The sequence below is a fragment of the Hyaena hyaena genome, unplaced genomic scaffold, assembly GCF_003009895.1.
Source record: "Hyaena hyaena isolate Hyena2069 unplaced genomic scaffold, ASM300989v1 scaffold_107, whole genome shotgun sequence".
Taxonomy (NCBI): domain Eukaryota; kingdom Metazoa; phylum Chordata; class Mammalia; order Carnivora; family Hyaenidae; genus Hyaena; species Hyaena hyaena.
This window is the reverse complement of record NW_024080739.1, coordinates 3,504,240-3,525,525: the sequence shown is the minus strand read 5'-3', so window position 1 is coordinate 3,525,525 and position 21,286 is coordinate 3,504,240.

The following is a 21,286-nucleotide window of genomic DNA, read 5'->3' as shown; positions in this document are numbered from 1 at the left end:
TGCTCCAATAATGCAATTATTTGCCAAAAATCTTAATAAAAAGCACATTTTTTTCTCTTTGTGCTTCTCAGAGGCAAACCACTTTAAAAACCTCAACCAAAGATAAATGCAAAGGTTCAGAATACTTGAGGTTCTGGTTACATACCTGCACTCTGATCTTAAACTAAGAAGATGAATATAAACGGGGCTGTCAGGACCAAAACACTGCTAAATATGACACCATAAATCATCTCCATTAGTAAATGTAGTGTCAGGTTCTCATATATTTAAGACTATTTTAAACTCACACTTCATTATTTCATGATATGCCTGAATGAATCCTGGTGGTTTGATACTGCAAGTGGGTCAGCAGTCAAATCAACTTGTCTTCACCAGCTCAACTCCCAGAGGGTCCTGGAGGCTGCACTTCCGGTGACAGACTACATCACCTTACCTGTCCCCCAGCTGCTAGACTGATGGGACCCCTGGTCCTCTTCTGCAGAAAACTGATTATACCTCCCCCCACCCGCACTGGAAAGTGTAAGGAGAGGCGAAGTCAGCACATACAAAAATTCACTGGTTCTACCATCCGGGTAGAGCCTGGTTGTCCATCTCCTCTCCTACACCAGAATGACAGCATGACCTTTCACTTCAAAAGCCTGTTCCTTCTTGAAGACTCTAACTTGCAATACCAAGTTTCCTTGCCTTTCATGCTTAAAGGTTGAGATCTATCAGAGGATCTCAAACATCAGTGGCTTCTGGGGTCTGTAAATCCCTAGAAATTGCATATGAAGTTTTATGTGTATAAAGGGGGAAATAGGCATTTTTTTAGAAACATGAATTTATCAGATTTAAAACAAAAGGAAAAAAAATCCCCAAAATTCTCATGGTCCATAATAGTTTAAAACCACCTGGAGAGACAAATGATAGAAGGGTTTTCCTCCCCTAAAATCAAAATGGAACTCCTAAGTGTACTAATGACGCAACTGTGCTTTAACAGGCACTGATGGGTACTATGCTTGTTCTATGTCAGAGATCATTTGGAACAAAGCTAGATTTAAACAAACAAACAAATAGAAAAGGCCAATAGTTAAATTAGGTGCTTGTGATTGGCAGTTAGTGAAAATTAAACCCTCCAATCTAACTGGTAATGGGAAAGGAATAGGATTGCCCAACAGTTTCTGCTGTCAAAACCATAGAAAAGCACCACTTCCAAAAGCTTGCCATAATTAATCATAGCAGGTTCCTTCCTTCCCTACGATTTTCTCTTATGTATGGATATCAGTGAAAATACAGCAAGATAAGAGGTACCATCAGGTTACACAGAGAATGCTGCAAGCAATTACAAGAAGCACCTAACCTAGTTTAAGGAGTTGATGGATGCAGAAAGCTTTTTTAAAGGATTTGAAATCCTGAGTTTAATGCTCAATTCTAAGGTCAGACTTAGCTAGGCAAAGATCAGATATTGGCACGAGGAAGGAAAGAGCATTTCCTGACAAGAAGAATAGGACAATCAAAAGCCCAGGGACTGGAAAAACCATGGAATCCTTAAAACATTGAAAGAAGTTCCAAATGGCTGCAAATTAAAATGAGCAGTCTCCTGTCTTCAATGATCACACTGTCCAACTAGCCTGTTTTCAGTCACCAGTGAATTTCTAGATCAAATTCCTTTATAGTACATAATGCCATATGAAATTACCTTTATTCAGTCTTTCTATTGATGAACAGAATGCAGAGCTGAGAGTCATGTCATAGTGAGGGCACTGTCAATGACGTGGAGCCTTCATATAATGCTGGCATTGCCAAAGCCTCTGAAGGAAAGCTAATGTGGGAGCCATTTTATGAAATGGGTCAGTTTTCTGAAGATTTCTTCCTTATTTTGTAATTTTGAACAGTTAAAGAAGAATGATATTCTAGACCCTGAGGAGACACCATTATCTCTGAGATAACACACTTTGTAATGATGAGGCTTTGTAAGGGCAAGAGATTTAGGGAGGACTCCTTGAAGGAGGTAGTCTTTCTGCAGGGAAGCAAAATAGTGGTGTTTAAAACTCAGCACTCAAAGAAAGGCTTCAAGATTATATGCCTTTAGTTTAAGAAAGTCAGCTTATGTTTCCTTAATTCTATCCCAGATTGAGTTACTCTTCCCAACTCTCTGGTAGGAGAAAACAATGACATATACATATATCTGAGGGTTGGCAAACAAGATTTATAAACAGCTCTTACACCTCAAAGATAAACAAGCCAATTTAAAAAATGGACAGGTTTGGACACTCCACAAGAGAAGATATATATGAATGTGCACTATGCACATGGAAGGGCGCTCAAGATCATCAGTTAGAAGGGGAATGCAAATTAAAACCACAAAGAGATACCAGAACACACCATTAGAGTAAAATATGATAGTGATAACAAATGATAGTATCACGTGAAGATGAAGATACAGAGCAACTGAAACTCTCAGACATTGCTGGTAGAAATGTAAAATGGTCTTGGAGCCTGAGTGGCTCGGTAATTTAAGCCTCTGACTCTTGATTTCAACTCAGGTCATGATCTCACCATTCGTGGAATCAAGCCCTGTATCAGGCTCTGTGCTGACAGTATAGAGCTTGCTTGGGATTCATTTTCTCTCTCTGTCTCTCTCAAAATAATGAATGAGCATATAAAAACATAAAGAAAGAAATGTAAAATGGACTAATCACTCTGGAAGCCATTTGGCAGTTTCTTAAAAGATAAATACGTACTTTTCATATGAACCAGTATTCCAATACTTGGCATTTATACAAGAGAAATGTAAATGTACCTCTACAGAAAGGCTTGTACTGAAACATTCAGAACATGGTGAGTAGTTTGCAACAATAAGAATAGTTAAGACTGTTCTTGATGACAAAGCAATCTTATGCTAGAGACATAAAGTACAAAAGGAAGTTAACTTTGTGGATATTTGGGACAAGTGTATTCCATACAGAGGAAACAGCTAGTGCAATACTCTTAGACTCATGTGCAGCATGTTTGAAGGATACCAAGAAGTCCAAAGTGATAGCAGTCTGAGATTGGTTCAGAAAAGAAAAACTGTGGGGGAATAAAAAAGGGGTGTCTGGATAGCTCAGTCGGTTATACTTCTGACTTCAGCTCAGGTCATGATCTCAAAGTTCATGGGTTTGAGCCCCCCATCAGGTTCTATGCTGACACTTTGGAGCCTGGAGCCTGCTTCAGATTCTGTGTCTCCCTTTCCATCTCCCCTCCCCTCCCCTCCCCTCCCCTCCCTTCTTCTCTTCTCTCTCTTCTCTTTCTCCCTCTCTCCCTCTCTGCACTTCTCCTGCTTGGGTTCTGTCTCTCTTTTAAAAATAAACACCAAGGGGCACCTGGGTGGCTCAGTCGGTTAAGCGTCCAGCTTCGGTTCAGGTCATGATCTCACTGTTTGTGGGTTCAAGCCCCACATCGGGCTCTGGGCTGACAGCCAGCTCAGAGCCTGGAGCCTGTTTCTGATTCCGTGTCTTCCTGTCTCTCTGACCCTCCCCTGCTCTCTCTCTCTCTCTCTCTTTCTCTTTCAGAAATAAATAAAACATTTAAAAAAATAAAATAAAAAAATAAAAATAAACACCAAAAAAAAAAAAATGATGCGGGAATGAGGCCATATAGAGTCTTTCAGGCCATTTCATTTCACTCTGTAAAACAGGAAGCTATTAGAAAATTTTAACCACCTGAGTTACACAAGTTGACTTATAGATTAGCAGAATAACTATAGATGGTATGCTGAATGCAGACTGTAAGAGACAAGGACAGAGGCAGGAAGACCAGTTTGGATCCTAGAAATAATGTAGGGGAGAGAGACTGACATCAAGCATTTTGGCTGGACCACTTGAGACAATGAAGACGTGGCAGGCTGTGGAAGGAATGGATTTGAAGGGGATGATGAAGACTTCACTTTGGAATGCATTCAGCTTGACAGGTCTAACTATACAACCATATGTAGATCATAAGGAATTGGGGACATGCATGAGAGGTTGAGGAGAAAGGTCTGGGACAGAGGTATAATTTTGACAGTGGCAATATATCAAAAATATTGAAAGTCACATGACAGGTAAGAATCACGGTGGGAGAGCATGTATGCAGAAGAGGAGGAAGGAATGAAAGGAAAGATAAGGGAAGGTGAGAGAAAGAAAAAGAAGAGGGAAGAAGAAGACAGGAAAGCCTGATTCCGGAAAGTCAACATTCAGATGATTAGAAAAAGGAGAGAAATTTTCCAAGGAACTGCAAATGAACTGCCAGTGGAATAGGAAGTAAATCAAGAATATGATGTTCTAGCGGCACCTGGGGGGCTCACTCAATTAAGCATCTGAATTCAGCTCAGGTAATGATCTCACTGCTCCTGAGTTGGAGTCCTGCTTCGGGCTCTGTGCTGACAGCTCGCAGTGTGGAGCCTGGAGGCTGCTTTGGATTCTGTCTCTATCTCTGCCCCTCCCCTGCTCACATTCTTTCTCTCTCTCTCAAATATAAATATTTAAAAATTAAAAAAATGCTATGAGGTTCTGAGCACCAAAAGAAAATATGTTGAGTGCAATCAAAGATATCAAATAGTCCTGATAAATAAGATGAGAATATAACTGTCCACTGTAGTTACCAAGGTTTAGACCACTGGTGACCTTGATACGAGTAGCTTCAGTTGAGTGGTGAGGATAAAAGCACAATTAGAGCGAACTTAGTGAAAAACTGAGGAGTGAAGTTGGAGACAGGTAGTATAAATGACCTTTTAGAAATGTTTCAAAGCACAGAGAAACAAAAATAAGTTTTCATTTTCAAAGCAATAGAAATAAAAACATACTTAGAAGTTGATGAAAACAATGACATAGAAACAAAAGAAGACAATTTCTGGAACTGTGCCCCTTGAGTAGGCAATGGGGCTGGAGTTTAGTACACAGTGAAAGTAACAGTTTTAGAAATGGGGCACCTGGGTGGCTCAGTTGGTTATGCCTCTGACTCTTGATTTGTGCTCAGGTCATGATCTCATGGTGGTGAGATCAAGCCCACAATGGGCTCTGCACTGGGTGTGGAGCCTGCTTAGGATTTCCTCTGTCTCTCCCCCTCTCCTGCTTCTTCTCTCTGTCTCTGTCTCTCTCAAAAAAAAAAAAATTAAATAGGAAAATGGAGACATCATCTTTGTTAACAAGTAGAAGGTAGAATATGTGCGTGGACACTGCTATATAGGTGCATAAATAATTTCACTGAATCTTTCTACATCCTGACCTAGAAACCATTTAAAAATTTGTGCTGTACATTCAGACTCTTTCCCCTCCCTTTGGTATTATCTTATTCAATATGGTTATTTTATGCTCAGAGGAAAACACAGCACCCTACATTGGAAAACATCTTTTAGATTACTAATTTAAACACGAATGTGCAACATGAATGTCCTCAACAACATTCCTGAGAAAGGTGACTGTGCTTGTGAGAACACTCTCCATGAACAGTCCACTGTCCTAAAAGAAAACCTGTTTCACTGGAGCAAGAATCTTTCATCACTTGTCAGGAATCCTTCCCAGGTTTGGAGCCCAGCATTTTAACATTCACTGCTCACTGCATGGTCCTCACAGGAGCAGCGAAGCCAAACCAGTTAAGGGTGGGACTTCCCAAGTCATGTTTCTAAAAACACTCTTCTGGGAGACGATGTTTGGCATCTCAGAAATAACAAGTGAGGGAACGTCGTTGTATACATGATCACGCGGGAAGCTTGGAAAACCCTGCAGCGAAGAGAGACTTTCACACTATTGACTTAGTGTTCTAAAACTGCTTACACATGGAATCACAATTCCTCTGTCCGTCTGTCTCTCTCTCTTAGTACAACATATTAACCATGTGCAAAAGCATTTTTCTGAAGAACAAGTTTAGGACTTAAAAGATGACCAGCCTGTGGGCATCTGCCCTTTTACAGATTCAAGGTCTAGAGACTGCTTTTCAGGATGTGCTCTTTAGAGCTAGGGGACTTGTTACATATGCAAGTTCCTGGATCCACTGTGTCAAATTCCCTGGGGGAGAGTCCAGGAAGTTTGTGTTTAATAAGGGCACCTCATGATTTTAAAGCACACCCTAGTTTGAAAACTACTGTCTCCAAAAGTGGTCCATGAACCATCTTGAACCATCAGCATTGGCATCATCAGGGGATTGTTAGACATGAACCATCTCAGGCCCTACCACAGACAGAAGGAATCAGAATCTGCACATTGACAAGATCATCACAGAATTTATATGTGCATCAATGTTTGAGAAACACTGTCCTGAGCCACATGAAGCTCTTGGGGAAATATTTTATTTTTCAAATTTCTCAAAAGTGAATTGTCTAATTCTCATGGACCTTTCTTGCCACTCAAATCACCCCAGATATGTAAATACCATCATTTACACTTGCGGACCATTGATGTCACCTGGAATCCCATGTCACATGGAATCACAGAGAGCTATTCATGGTCACGTGGTTTGGGGCATAAGGTGATGGTTGACAGCAGGAAATTTATTCCATGGCCACATATGCAATTTCATCTTCATTAATTCTTTGTAGACCACTTTCCAGACATATGTACAGCCAGGAAGGCAAGCCTAATAGCAGATTATAATAAAAATAGGAATACAGATGCTGCTAATAGTGAGCTTTTACTATATGCCTGGTGTTGTTGTGAGTGTGTTTGTGTTAGTGTAACAGATTATACCTGATAACAACCCTAAGAGACTGGTATTAGTTTTGGTAGCCCAAAAGAGAGCGTGATCTTCAAAGAATCCATTACTGAGGAAAATGAATGAAGAGTTAAAGAAAAAAAAAAAGAAAAAAAAAACTGAACCATTTGAATTTTTCCAGACAGGTAAATTAGAATGCAATGAAAGCTTAACTGTAAATAAGGTAAAATCCAAACCATAAAACTTTCCTAAAAATAAAGGGAGTACGTTTTACAGTTTAATTGATTTGGAGGTAGAAATTGCTGAGCAGGTTCTGATTACCTTGCTGAAGATGTGAGCAAGTAGCAACAATCATCCCGATTACAAGCCATTTAAGCAACCTCAATTCAATTAGTGGTAAATCTAAACTACTCCATCTTGCACAGAGATTGGCTTACAATTTTTATGTACATTCAAATTCTGGTTGTGTAAATCTTAATTGTTTAACAGCATTCACGGTAGATTATTTTCATTTATCTTTGTGGAAATCTCAAAACTCCATTCAAAGCTCTGGTAGGTGCTCATAAAGATTGAAATCATTCTGGCAAGAAAATCGTGCAAGAAAGTCTCAAAGATCAGGCCCATTCTGCTAGCTTTAAGGTGACAGACACACTGGGTGAAACCAGGAGGAAGTGACAGACCAAGGATCATCAGGATTTAAGAGCCTGAGAGAGTAGAAAATACACTGGAGTCACAGTCTGGAGCCACAACCTAATTCTGATTCTGCCGTCCACTTGTGGTGTATCTTCAACCGTGTAATGACTTACTGAGAAACTCAGTTGGTTATGACTTACTGTGTGGTACAAAACCACACATCATCAATGGATTAAAATAACAAGCATTTATTTCTTCCGTGAAAACACGCATATGCGTGTTGGCTGGAGTTTGGCTGATTTTGGCTGCCCTCACTTGGGCTCGGCTCTATGCTACTGTAGGAGTCAAGGTGTGTTCCACATGTCACTCATCCTCCTTGAGCCAGTGTTGACTTAGAGCACATCCTACCCATGGCCAAAGGCGAGAATAGAAAAGAGTGTGTTCAGGCACACCAGCTCGTTTCAGATTCTAGAGTCACGTCTGTTTGCCCATATGGCCAAAGCCAAACGTAAACTAAGCCTAACTTGAAGGGGGAGTGAACTCTTCTTCATCACTGTGTGGCCATAACGTGAGAGAGGATGACCAATAATTGAAACTATTACATTCTTCCCCTTTTCTTTAATCTCCACATCCATAAGCTGAAAGAGGTGGATTTCCTAACTATCAAGGTACTTCTAGTTCTTAATATCATCCTGTGAATGTAAGAGAAACTCTATGAAATTCTATAGTACTGTTTATAAACTATTGCTCTGCAGCCTGGATTCCATCATGTTTATTTTATCTGCAGAGTGTTTTAAAATACATTTGACCCTGAACAATGCAGGGGTGAGGGGCATCAACCCTCTGCACAGATGAGAACCTGCATGTGACTTTGGACTCCCCCCAAATTGAACTACTACTACCCTACTGGTGACTGGGAAGCTTAAAGATAACACGGTTGATTAACATATATTTTGTGTATTTATTATATATATTCTTCCAGTAAACTGAGATAACATTATTAAGAAAATCCTAAGGAAAAGAAAATACATTTACAACACTGCGTATATTTATTGGAAAAAAACCCTGCATATACGTGGACTCGCTCAATTCAAATCCATGTTGTTAAGGCTCAAAGGTGATGTTAGTTGAAAATACTTTTAGAATCATGGTATTTCACACAAAAATTCAGAATCTAGCTTTATCTTAAGGCTCTGAAGAGCTGACAAAAGTGGTTTGACTAGCAGCTGCCTCCTTCACACGGGTCCTACCTCTCTAGGTCATCACCACTTCACCCTCCAATCCCCGATTATTGTCATACACCCACGTCACATATTTATACCACTTGCCTGAACCCTGTGGTTATCTCGTTTGTTTCTATCGCAACATTGCAGGCTTGAGCTCCTTCCTGCCCTTCCTTCTCTCACCAGGTACTCACCTGGCGGGGTCAGTCCTTCGACATACCTGGATTATAGTTTTCTCATTTGCAAACAGAAAAGGGGAGTTCTGGAAGCATTTAAAAGGCTTTTAAGCTCTACCATTCTGTAGTTCTAAAGATACGAGGTAAGAGAGTACATGCTTTAGGACATCTCACAAGGGAAGGGCAGTTTCATGGAGGAATGGTGGGCCTTCAGTTGGGGAGTCTCAGACCCAGCGCTGCCAAGTGAAAGCCAGCAGGCAATCAAGAGTGGCGCTCAATCGCACTGTGGGTCTCTCAAAGGAGCTCAGGAGAGAGAGGGAGCAATTAGAGGAAAAGAGAAGTTGTTGAGTGAGGCCGAGATTCAGCAAAGTTTTCCTACTAGGCAAGTCTTTAAACTGGCATTGTCTCCCAGGAGAAGTAGCAGAAAGTTACTTAAAATAGGGCCGAACAAAGCATTTCAATAACCCACTGTAAACAAAATTTAAACTGGAGCTACCCACGCAAGGATAGGTTGTTTCTTCCACTTTATTTTCTAAATTGATTTTGTTTCCAATTGAATAAACAATGGCAAAAATCAAATCCTGGGATGGGGGCCGGGAGACAGACACATTCATGCTATGGTCACATGTTCTCTTGGCCTTATTAGGTGAATGAGGACAGTTAAGGCATCTCAGAAATGATGATCTATTTTGCACCAGCCATCTGTGTTAAGTAAGCATATATAAAGCGTGGATGTGGATATACTGTTTTGCACGTTGCCATGAACGTGAAGTTTCAGGCTGTCACCCAGTTTGCCCTGTAGAAGGCAGAGATTTTTGTTTTCCTCTTTATTTGCTGCACAACTTTTTTGGAGGTATTTTGGGATAATAGTGCTTGTTATTCAATTATTTAAGACAGAGTGTTTGCTGACAACTCGATATTCTATTTTTTCCCCCTCTCTTCTCTTTGAATTGGAAAGTGCAAAATGGGTAAAGGAAAATAACTGGCTTGGCTTGGGAACGGAGGTGGAAAAACAAACTAACAGACTAAAAGCAAACAAGCAAAGCCCCTCTCCCTTACTTCCTCAGTCAAGGTATTAAGAGTGACCAAGGAAAATGCTTATAGAAAAACACTTTGAGATGCCCCGTCAAATACATGTTCTCCTGGAGGATTAACATAATGAGAGCAAGCAGGCCCCTGGAATCAGCTCATTGTCATAAAGGACAAATGTGATTAGAGGCACACAAGAATGTGAACCGATTACATTTGTAATAATCCATTATCCAAAGCTGAACTGTACTCATTCACTGAATAAACATTTACTGTACATCAGATTTATTCTCCTAAATATGGAGAGGGTAGCACTACTGCACTACTTAGTTCTCATATACCCCCCCCCCCATTCTATTTTATTAACCTAACCCATCAAATTCAGTAACTCCTTTCCTTCTGGCATTCTTGTGCTGCCAGGACATTGCCTGACATTCGTGAAAGTCATGTGATAAATGCATTCAGTCCATAAATTCCAGTGTGTGGATCTAGAGAAGAAACTTATTAAAACAATGATGCGAGTCATTAATGAGAAGCACAGGCAGGGGGAATGAGGTAGGATGATGGGGAATATGTCAGAAGAGGAGAGCATTTAAACATTCTGGAGATTCCTCTCCCACAGAAAACTTGAAAAAGAATAAATCCAGGGAATTCATAGTAAAGGAGACACAGGGGCTCCAGGGTGGCTCATTTGGTTAAGCATCTGACTTCGGCTCAGGCCATGATCTCACAGTTCGTGAGTTCAAGCCCCACATCGGGCTCTGCACTGACAGCTCAGAGCCGGAGCCTGCTTCAGATTCTGTGTCCTCCTCCCTCTCTTCCCCTCCCCTGCGTGAGCTTTCTCTCTCACTATCTCTTTCTCTCTCTCAAAAATAAACAAACATTTAAAAAAAGAAAAGGAGACACAAACTCTCAAAAAGTTTAAGAGGTGTGCCCCATAAGTCCTCAAGAAAGTATAAAACAAAGTAATAAAATAAAATTTTAATCTATTAAGTTGGGCGTGGGCTGGGGGGTAACACTATAAAGCCTAAGAGGAGTTGTGAGGAAAAAGCAACCACGACCTGTATGGGTGAGACCATACATGCATCAGTTCAAGTGCTTTGGAGGGCAATTTGGTCACATCTGTTAAAATGTTGACTGGCTGTGCCCCATGGTCTAACAGTCTAACATCTCAGAATCTACCCTAGCAACACTCATTGCTCTTTAATAGAAGGCATGCTCAAGCGTTGTTTACATTATCAAAAATCCAGAGACAATCTAAATACCCATCACAAAGGAAATAGCTCAATTTAGATTGTGAAATCCTCCACTTTAAAAATATATAAACTAATCGAAATCTATAAAAGCAAATAAACATGCATATCTACAAAAGCAAATCACCATACAGATAGACAAAAACGGGGCTGTAGGCAAAATTGAGTCCAAGGACCCCAGTACACAAATTCTGTTTGAATAATCATCCAGTTCTTTAATTCAAAATGTAACTATGTAAAATGAATAATGAGTATCCACTAGGTGTCAGTTACAATGTCAGGTGTTATATACGTATTTTTCTTGTCCTTGCAATAACCATGCAAGATACCTACTTTTGAAATGTTCCAAGTGGTGATTGTATGGAAATTTCTGTCTGCAAGAGGACAAGCTATCTTTTTCACCAGTGTAATCTTGCAAGAGAGCCCAGGTTGGGGCTCAATTTATGTTCCCAGGGAAATGAATCCAGTTTCAATAGCTTTACAACTGAGCAAATCCGAAAAGATGCTAGCTAGATTAATTTATGCAGCTGCTTTAGCTGAGCACACAAAGACTGTGCTTGGGGGAAACATTCGGTGCATCTCATTTTGGTTGGCCAAGAAAGCCATAACATTTCCCTCAGCCAGATGAAATTTTGGCTCTTTCTTGCTGACCTTCCTTTTCTTGAAACATTTTCTTTAGAAAACTTGTAATTATAATTCTTTCTTTGTTCCTTTAAGAGACAAATATTTTGTATCTTGACACTCGGGCCTGTTTTTCTCAAAGATCTGGGAGCCCTTGAAATGTAAACATTAAAGGAGTTTGCACCCCCATCTCCTAAGTTTCCATGGCAGGCCAGAGCTGAGCTTTGGTGATTTCTTGCTCCAAGGTGTAAAACACACATGAAGACTCAATAATGTATACTTTTCCTCTGCTAAGGCCAACTAACAAATACAGATGGCCTGGGACAAATCTCTCCTCATCACCCTACCCTCAACCCTGGTGTTCAAAACTCTCCAGTCTTTTGTTTGAGCAGAGTTTATTTCAGACCCAGTTCTGGCCTCTCTCATCTAGTACAAATAGTTGGAATAAAGCCTCCCTTGCATGTTTCACTTTGATGCAAGTTCCGTGTTGACAGGCTCTCTTTTGAAATTTTCAAGTGCTAGGAGAAACTGGGGGCATATTAAGTAAAAGTACTTAAGGAAAAGGATACAAGAGTTAACATGTAGAAGGGTGACCCACATCTCTTCTGATAAGAGAAAAAAAAAAAAAAACTCACAAGGCACATATATTTAAAGCCAGTCTAGCAGGTTATATAAAAAGCCATCTTATATTTGTTTAGCATTTAGTATGATTTAGATATTTTTCACATTTTCCCTAATCTGTGTTTCAATGTCCAAATATCATCCATCTTTTAAAACTTCTCTTCCAGGGGTGCCTGGGTGGCTCAGTTGTTTGCGTCTGACTTCAGCTCAGGTCATGATCTCACGGTTCGTTGGTTCAAGCCCTGCGTCGGGCTCTGTGCTGACAGCTAGCTCAGAGCCTGGAGCCTGTTTCAGATTCTGTGTCTCCCTCTCTCTCTGGCCCTCCTCTGTTCATACTGTCTTTCTTCTCTCTCTCAGAAATAAATAAAATATTAAAATAACCAAACCATCTCTTTTCCAGGGGCACCTGGGTGGCTCAGTTGGCTGGGCGTCTGGCTTCAGCTCCAGTCATGATCTCACAGCTTGTGAGACCGAACCCTGCATCAGGCTCTGTGCTGACAGCTCAGAGCCTGGAGCCTGCTTTGGATTCTGTGTCTCTGTCTCTACCCCTCCCCAGGGCTCGTGCTCTGTTTCTTTCTCTCAAAAATAAATAAACATTTAATAAATAAATAAATAACCTCTTTTCCAGTCAACACTTGTTCTTTTGTAAGAGACAGAAGAGCTTGAGTATAATTTATTGTAACAATCATGAAGAAGTTTAGGGGCATTTAAGCAAGGTGGTATATAAGTGCTCAACAATGGTTTCAGCAGTTGTTCTGTCTCTAGGTCTTGATTTCTTTTTGGCCTCCATTTTTAAGGTGAAGCTCATCTTGAGGCCACAAAGTCGGTGCCAATATCATAATCACATCATATCCGGTGGAAAAGAATATCTCCCCAAAGTAGTTGCCTCCAAAGGTCCAGAATAGGCTCTTGATAAAACAAACTTGTATCATGCAATTTTGACCTTGTCAATGGGACTTGCAAATATTTGAAACAGCCAGACTTGAGGCAGAAGCCACCATACCAGTGTCACATGTGACCCAAGTAGAAAGAGAGGGTGACTCCAGAGAAAAGCAGGGTATATTACCCAACAAAGAAGAAATGAAGACTGTAACAATTAGGCTACCCTAACAGATTTCCACTGCAAATGTTTAGAGAAGACTCTGTTGACAATACATTCTGCATCCACCCAACGAACACAAGATTTTAGTTGTACTTCTTTTCTTTCAGGGCAGGTGGCTCCTCTGACTTCATCTTATAGTTCCCTGTGGTTTCTTCAAAGCAAAATCAGGTTTACCTTTCTATCTCCAAACCCTATCGCATGCGTGCAGTAGGCAAAAGGTGCATGGACTTTCTTAAGTTCCTTATTCATCCTGTGCTCCAATTTTTCATCATCCTCAAGAGCAAGCATACTTATTTCTATTCAAATGCTGATTTATTCATTCAAAAATTATTACTTCCAATCACTAAAACCATAACCATGGCAATACTAGCAACTAACATTTATTTAGTCCTTGCTATGTGCTGGTCAGGATTTTAAGTACCTTCTGACTCTTTTCTCTCCCCCATTCTATTGCCTGTAATACAATATTGATGATAATTTCCCTCTGGCTTATTGTACTCCAGCTACCTCAGCTTTCTTGCTGTCCCTGGGTACCCAAAGCTCACTTCTATGGTAGAGGTTTACTGAGCCCTCTGACTAGAATGGTCTTCCCTCGGTTATTCACACAACTAGTTCATTTTTGCCATTCAAATCTCAGCTTAAGTATCAGATCTGCAGAGGGGGCATCCCTGAACATTCTGTGTATGCCACCCACATGGCTAAATCCACGTGCTCTTCAAACGCTTTCATTCTCCTTTTAATTTCACCTATCACTCCTTAACTTATCTTGACTATTTGTCTCTTTTTTTCCCTGTTTTCTCTCCCCATGGAATACACACTTGGTATGCTTGGTATGAGAGCAAGGACCTCTTTGGTCTTGTTTATTGCCACCTTCCCAGGACCTAGGAACATGCTGGGCACTCGGCTACGCATGCTTTAATTGTTATATGGATGCATCTTCTTAAACTTCATAATGATCCTGTAAGGTAGATACCAGTAATCATTTCCATTTTCTATGTAAGAAGATGGATTCCAGAGAAGCTAAGTGACTTGCCCAAAGCCACATAATTAGTAAGTGGCAAAACTCATATTCAAAATGAGGAATTCTAACTCCGCCATTCAGGTTCAAAGATAACTGTATAAACTTCTGTAGCTAGATTCTGTGCAGAGTTTATAGCATTCAGGGGTGAACAAAACAGACCATGCCCCACCATTCAAGAGTTCACGGTTGAGACGTGGCTAGACTTCAACAAGTAATCAATGACTACAGATTTATAATTATATAATAAGTGATATGAAGGAAAAGCACAGGATGCTATGGGAAACACTTAAAACCTAGACTTAAACTATGAGGGGGTCAGTGAATTTAAGACTTTAAGGATGTATAGCTTTTATCTAGGGTAAAGAAAATGGGAAGGGAGCTTCAGATGAATGGCATGGCAATGCCAAATCCTGGAGATATTTCATCAGTGCCTTCTAAGAGATAAGAACAGAGGGTATGAAGTGACCCATCTTCACCCGTGAGGTACTTTAGTTGGTTATGTGAAAAAGAAACCTGGTGTCAAGAGGTACATGAAGTATATTAGAGGAGACTTTAAAAGATTCTTCAATTTTTAAAAGATCAAATAGGCTATAAATAAACATGGAATTGGAAAAATAAAATAATTCATTAGGCTGACTTGCAGATATTCATTGAATTTCTCTACTCTCTAAACTAAGAATAGATCCTCTTTTAAAGACCCACAGAATATTTGCAAAACACTGCCTTGCATTATTCCAGAAGCATAATTTCAATCAATAAATCAAGAATCAAGAAAAGTAATGTTGCAGTCTACTTTCTCCATAATCAATGCCATAAAGCCACACATTAATAACGCCAGCCCAAACAAATCAGTTCAAATAACCTGGAAATTAGAATAATAAGAGCTAACATTTACTGAATGTTTACCACATACTTTCAGCATGCTGAGATTTTTATCTTAATCAGCTCATTTAATCCTCACAAAATCTTTTTTCAAGTAGATACAGTTATTATTACCATTCTACGGGTGAATAAACTTATGGCAAGAAAGAGATAATATAGGATGTGCCAAGCTACAATGTATGTGTGTTTAAGCATTTTGCTATTCTCTTTCTCCTCAGTAGTTTTGGGGTCAAAGATGGAATCAAAAGCATAGTAGTATTTGAAAGGGAAGAAAATTATAATATAAACAAATTAAGGAAAGCAAGAAGGATTATTCATGAGCAAAACCTGTTGATAACTGTTGAAGGTATAAAGCGGACACAATAGATTTTATTGTACTGTTTGCCTATTTTTTAATGTTAATTTATTTTGAGAGAAAGAGTGTGCATGCGTGTGCGCATGTGAGCAGGAGAGGGACAGAAGTTTCCACTTGCCAAAAAGACCTCAGTTAGGAAGTAGAAATGTGCAAATTTGAATCTTTTCTTTTTTTCTTGAGAGACAAAGAGGGCACAAGTGAGCAAGGAGAGGGGAGAGAGAGAATGAATGAATCCCATGAGAGGTGGAGAGAGAAAGAGAAAGAGAGAGAGAGAGAGAGAGAGAGAAGCAGGACTCATGATCACCCAAGGTGGGGCACAAGCTCACCCATGTGAGACTCGAACTCACAAACCATGAGATCATGACCTGTGCTGAAATTAGATGCTTAACTGACTGAGCCACCTAGGTGCCCTGAACCTTTTTGTTCTGTCACTGAATTTAACAGCATGATGGAAGCAAGAGGGAAGTTGGCCATAATACTAAATGCTAAGATTTCAAGGTTATGAGTTTTTAAAACAAATTCCCATTCATGTTTTACATCACCCTGCAAAAGTTATGATTCTGCACCCATTTGTTCTTCCTAGGCTTGAGTTATCTGAAATAAATAGAGTTCACCTTTGGTTTCATCCATGTAATTGATGAAAGCTTCATAAAGAAAAATCATTACGGACTGACCTTACACTCATTCTTCTAAAGAACTTAAAAATCTGGTACTTCACACATCATCCTCCCACAGTAAAGCAAGAATAACTTTGTTAAAATTTTTTGCTGACATTTCTGATAAAATGAAATTGATGAAATTCCTATCACCTGCAATTTTAGAAAAATAACTTAAAAATCAGACCATTAATATAATATAATTTGTTCATTATGGATGGCCATGGATGCCTAGTAAGCCATATACTCACAAGTCTAGCCATAAATATGAATCTACCAGTGAATTTTTCCTTGTGATCAAAATCAGGTTTGCTATTTATAGTTTCTGAGATCATTTTTTCATGAAAACTGGCACAGTATTTATCTATAGTCAGTTTCTGTTACCTTGTCTGCTTTGTAAGATTTATCATGCATTCTGAAATGTATTTCACTATTTGCGAGCATTAAAAGAAAACAAAATAATTTATCACAATGGAATTCATTTTCACTTATGACCCTCTCATACCATATTCCTGTTCTGATTATCGTGAGGACTGGCTAGCGTCACTTTTTCTCCTTAAATCCCCAAAATATATGCCTTGGGTCCCTCCATTTTTCCTACATCCTCGGTAATGTCTACTTCATCTGATGGTAAATGTCATTGAAATATCTTCATTTATCTCATTTTGACACATTTCTCTCTTTCAAGATATATCCTGCAAATATGTGCTTAAACTTTTGCTGTGATGTGGGCAAAGAACACTCTGGCCTTTAAAATATGTACTAGAATTTAAGTGGCTTTAAAAGCTTAAAATGCTATCTTGTTCATTATTAGCATAAAAAGAATCATAATATCAATCCAGTTAAAAATACTTTATTAATTATATTAAAAGATTAGAAAAATTGGCAGCTATTTCCTGGCATGTACCTTTTATTTTATCATAGTTTGTAATTGCTACAAATTTCAAATAATCTTAATGTTCAGCATTACAATGTATGAAATTACACCTTATCAAAGTAACAGAAGACTAGAATTTAAGAATAATGAGTTCTTTCTGTGTGATGACATATAAAAATCTCTAGGTCATATTGTAGGACCAAATTTAATGAGATGAAGAAGAGTAAAAATGTTATATATTTATATACCTGCTGCATAAATGTGTGAATATACATTTAAATAAAACTGAAAGAATAAACCTAAATTTGGAGGTATAAAATTATGAGATAACTACTTTACCATATTAACTTTTTATCATTCTAAATATTATCATGAGAATATATTAACTTTATAATTAGAAAACAATACAGACTTTTTTTAACCTGGGGAAAATATAGTTTTTACTCTTTTTTAATATTCTCTCTCACTATTGAAAACTTTATATTTTTATAGGTAATTTTGTGCTGTTGACACCATAGAACTATATTCTTCTATTAAAAGAACATTATAAGCCCTACACTGATATGGGCAATGAAAATCAACAATTACAGTAACCCATTGAACTATTAGTATGTGCTAAGCCCTCTGTATATCATCACATTCAATCCAAAGCACATTACTAAAGGAGAACATCATTATCCATATTTTACAAAAAGGGTATGGCTATATGGCTATCTCTTTACTATCTCATTTAGGATGTCCACGGTGAAGTTAAAAAGTGCAAAACAAGAGGGGCACCTGGATGGTTCAGTCAGTTAAATGTCTGACTTCAGCTCAGGGCATGATCTCATCATCTATAGGTTTGAGCCCTGCGTCGGGATCTGTGCTGACAGCTCAGAGCCTGGAGCTTGCTTTGGATTCTGTGTCTCTGTCTCTCTCTCTGCTCCTCCCCCCCTCATCCATTTTCTCTTTCTCTCTCTCTCTCTCTCTCTCAATTATACACAGACATAAAAAACAGAACTATATTCAGCCGTAGAAAGATGCAGGTAGAGAGTTTGTACGACACCTGCTTATGAAACTTCCATTGCTTTGTTCACTGATAATCATAATTCTACTAAATAAGTTTATTTTTTTAATCACTCACATGTGCAATGGCAGAACTCCCTCTGTTGGGCCTTAAGCTCCACTGGCCCCATAACGTTTAAAGGGTTGTGCATTTATACTGAAGAAATGTAAGACAATTCTAAGTATTTACCTAAGTTAGACATATGCACAATGATGATATGCAAGATGCAAACCATAGAAATAAAATAGTCTGGTTGACAACAAGACTTAGATTATAAAGGACTACTGTTTAATAGTCTAGCTGATGCTCAGTCTAACAGTTTTTCAGAAGCAAACTGTGTGGTATGGGAAACGATAAGCTCTTTACACTTCTCAGGAGAGAATCCTGGGAATATAAGTGTGGTGCATTCTTTGAAAACTACCCAAGCTTGATGGAAATGGTGTAAATTTAAATTACATGGCTCTTGAATGCCAACAGGTACATTGGTTTAATTTGTATAAGACATGAGATTGAAAGTGGATTTTGTGAGTGTTGCTGGAAAAGTTGAGGTCTAACCTCTGGAAAGATGCGTGTATGTGTGCAATTGTGTTTGTGTATGTGTGTGTATGCACGTGTGTGTATGCACGTGTGTGTGCGCATGTGTGTCTCTGTGTGCATGCATACACAGTGTATGCACAGAGGTATGGAGGTACAATAAAACTATGGTTGTGTGTCTGTACACATGTAAGTATTGAGAATTACATCTTTGAGAGATTAAACCTAAGACTTCTACTATGCCTGGACGCGTTTAGGGGTAAAACTGGTTTCTTTTTGGTTAGGTTAATTTTAAAATTTGCAACTTGCTTATTTCTACAAGCAAGAGTCTGCTTCGATGCATGAAGTTCTTTTAACCCCATGCAAAACTGATCAATAAAAAAATCTCTTTCTCTATCACCCTAACCTTTTAAACAAGTGAAAATTAAGGCAATTGAAGGTTGACTAACTTGTCAGTGGCCAGTCTCAAGCTATAGATTGTTCATCAATCAGATCTGTTCTATGAAAATATTGCATTGAGTGACCTGCTGCAGACTGGGGTTTGGTCTTGGTTAGAGGCGGTGCAATGAAGAGGGTTAACACTCTGATGAGACATTGAATTCCAAAGTGGCTAAATGCCTTCTCTTCAAATCTTAACACTCTCTAGGAATAAAATTCTCAGTTTCCAGCTGCCAGCCAAGAAATTATTTCACGCCTCTCGTTCTCACTATGAAGAACTCTCTCCTAAAGCCTCCGCCGTTCCTGAGGTCTGAGCTGGTTGCCTGACCTGACAGCAGAAAGAGACATTTAAGGTCAGCTCTCTTAGTGTCTTGAAAGCCTTCCAGTGGAGGAGGCTTTTCAAAGGAAAAGCATTCTGACAGGAAACTATAATAGGAGGTTTTTCACATCGTGCACAAAAGATCCATTTCTCTGTTTTCTTTGTGTCCATTCTCTTTGGACCCTGGAGACAAATGTATCCATTCACCAAGAAGAAGACATTTACTAGCTGCTATATGCAAGACATTTATGGAATATTTATTCGACAGGTCTGCCTACCTACTGCTGCAGAGCCACCGTATGGCTGAATGCTCTGAAACAACCATTTATTAATCTGCCTCCCAGTGCTGAGGGGTGGCCAAGGTCAGTGAGTCAGTTCTCAAGGTCAGCAAGGCAGTTCTCACCAGTGGTCTCCCATGAGGTTGCAGGCAGACAGCAGCTGGGGTTGGAGTCATGGGGATTCTCAACTTGGCTGGAATCCACGATGGTCTGCGCACCGACCTGGTACCCATTGCCCCAACCTCCTTCCTTCTCTCCACACAGTCTCGCATCTTCCACGGGCCTTCCCAAATGTATGGGTTTTCTGACAACAGCGTTCTTAGGATAGTCACACTTCTTACGTGTGTTTGACTTCCAAGAGGAATAATGAAATCTGCTGGGCCCGTGGAAGGCTACACTGAAAAGTGGCACGCTGTCCATTTGGCTGCACTGATAGTCACAGGCCTACCCAGACTCAAGGGTGTGGCGTGACAGACTGTTTTTGCGTGCAAGTGACAAATCCATACTACAGATGAGCACTGGGATGGGAGAGTTGAGGCACCTATCTCTGGAAAATGCATTATGTCACATTTGGTGTCTCAGGCATGGAGAACAGCAGGCTCTCTCTGTTCACATTCCAGGTTGTGTTTTCAAATCCTTAAAGCTACTGGCAACAGTGTTTCCTCCCAGTTTCTGCCACTGTCCCCACCCACCTCCTTTCTCTTACATAAACACATACTGAGTTTCCTTAAAGGGACAGTCTCTCTGGTGCAGTCACATCATTGAATCTCAGTCACATGATGTTGTACTAAACAATTCTCTTTGAATGTATCCCTCCTCTTTTTGTTCAGAAAAATAAAAATTTGGGGCACCTGGGTGGCTTGGTTGGTTAAGCATCCGACTTTCGCTTAGGTCATGATCTAGCGGTTCGTGGGTTCGAGCCCCGCGTCAGGCTCTGTGCTGACTGCCAGCTCAGAGCCTGGAGCCTGTTTCAGAGTCTGTATCTCCCTCTCTCTTTGACCCTCCCCTGCTCACGCTGTCTCTCTCTCTCCTAGAAATAAATAAAAATATTAAAAAAAAAAGAAAAAGAAAAATTTATGGTTTAAGATGAAGGAAGAGAAATAACAAAGGATTAGTCCTGCCATGTTAAGGATCCAATTTCTGCTCCTGATAACTGTGGCTACATGAATGCTACGAAGTATCGTTTGTCTGTTCATTCATGGTTCTGACACTGCTGAGCACTGGGGACAGACATGGACCCTGTTGCGGATTATGTCTCCCCAAATGCATGTATTGAAGTCCTAATCCCTAGTCCATCAGAATGTGACAGTATGTACATATGTGTGTATGTATTTTGAAAGAGAGAGTGCTAGAGTATGAATGGGGGAGGGCCAGAGCAAGAGAGAGAAAGAGCATCTTAAGCAGGCTCCACACTTGACATGGGACTCGATCTCATGACTGTGAGATCATGACCTGAGCCAAAACCAAGACTCGGATGCCCAACTGACTGAGCCACCCAGGCACCCCAGAATGCAACCTTATTTAGAAATAACATAATGCGTATGTTATTTGTTAAGATGAGGTCATTAGAGTAAG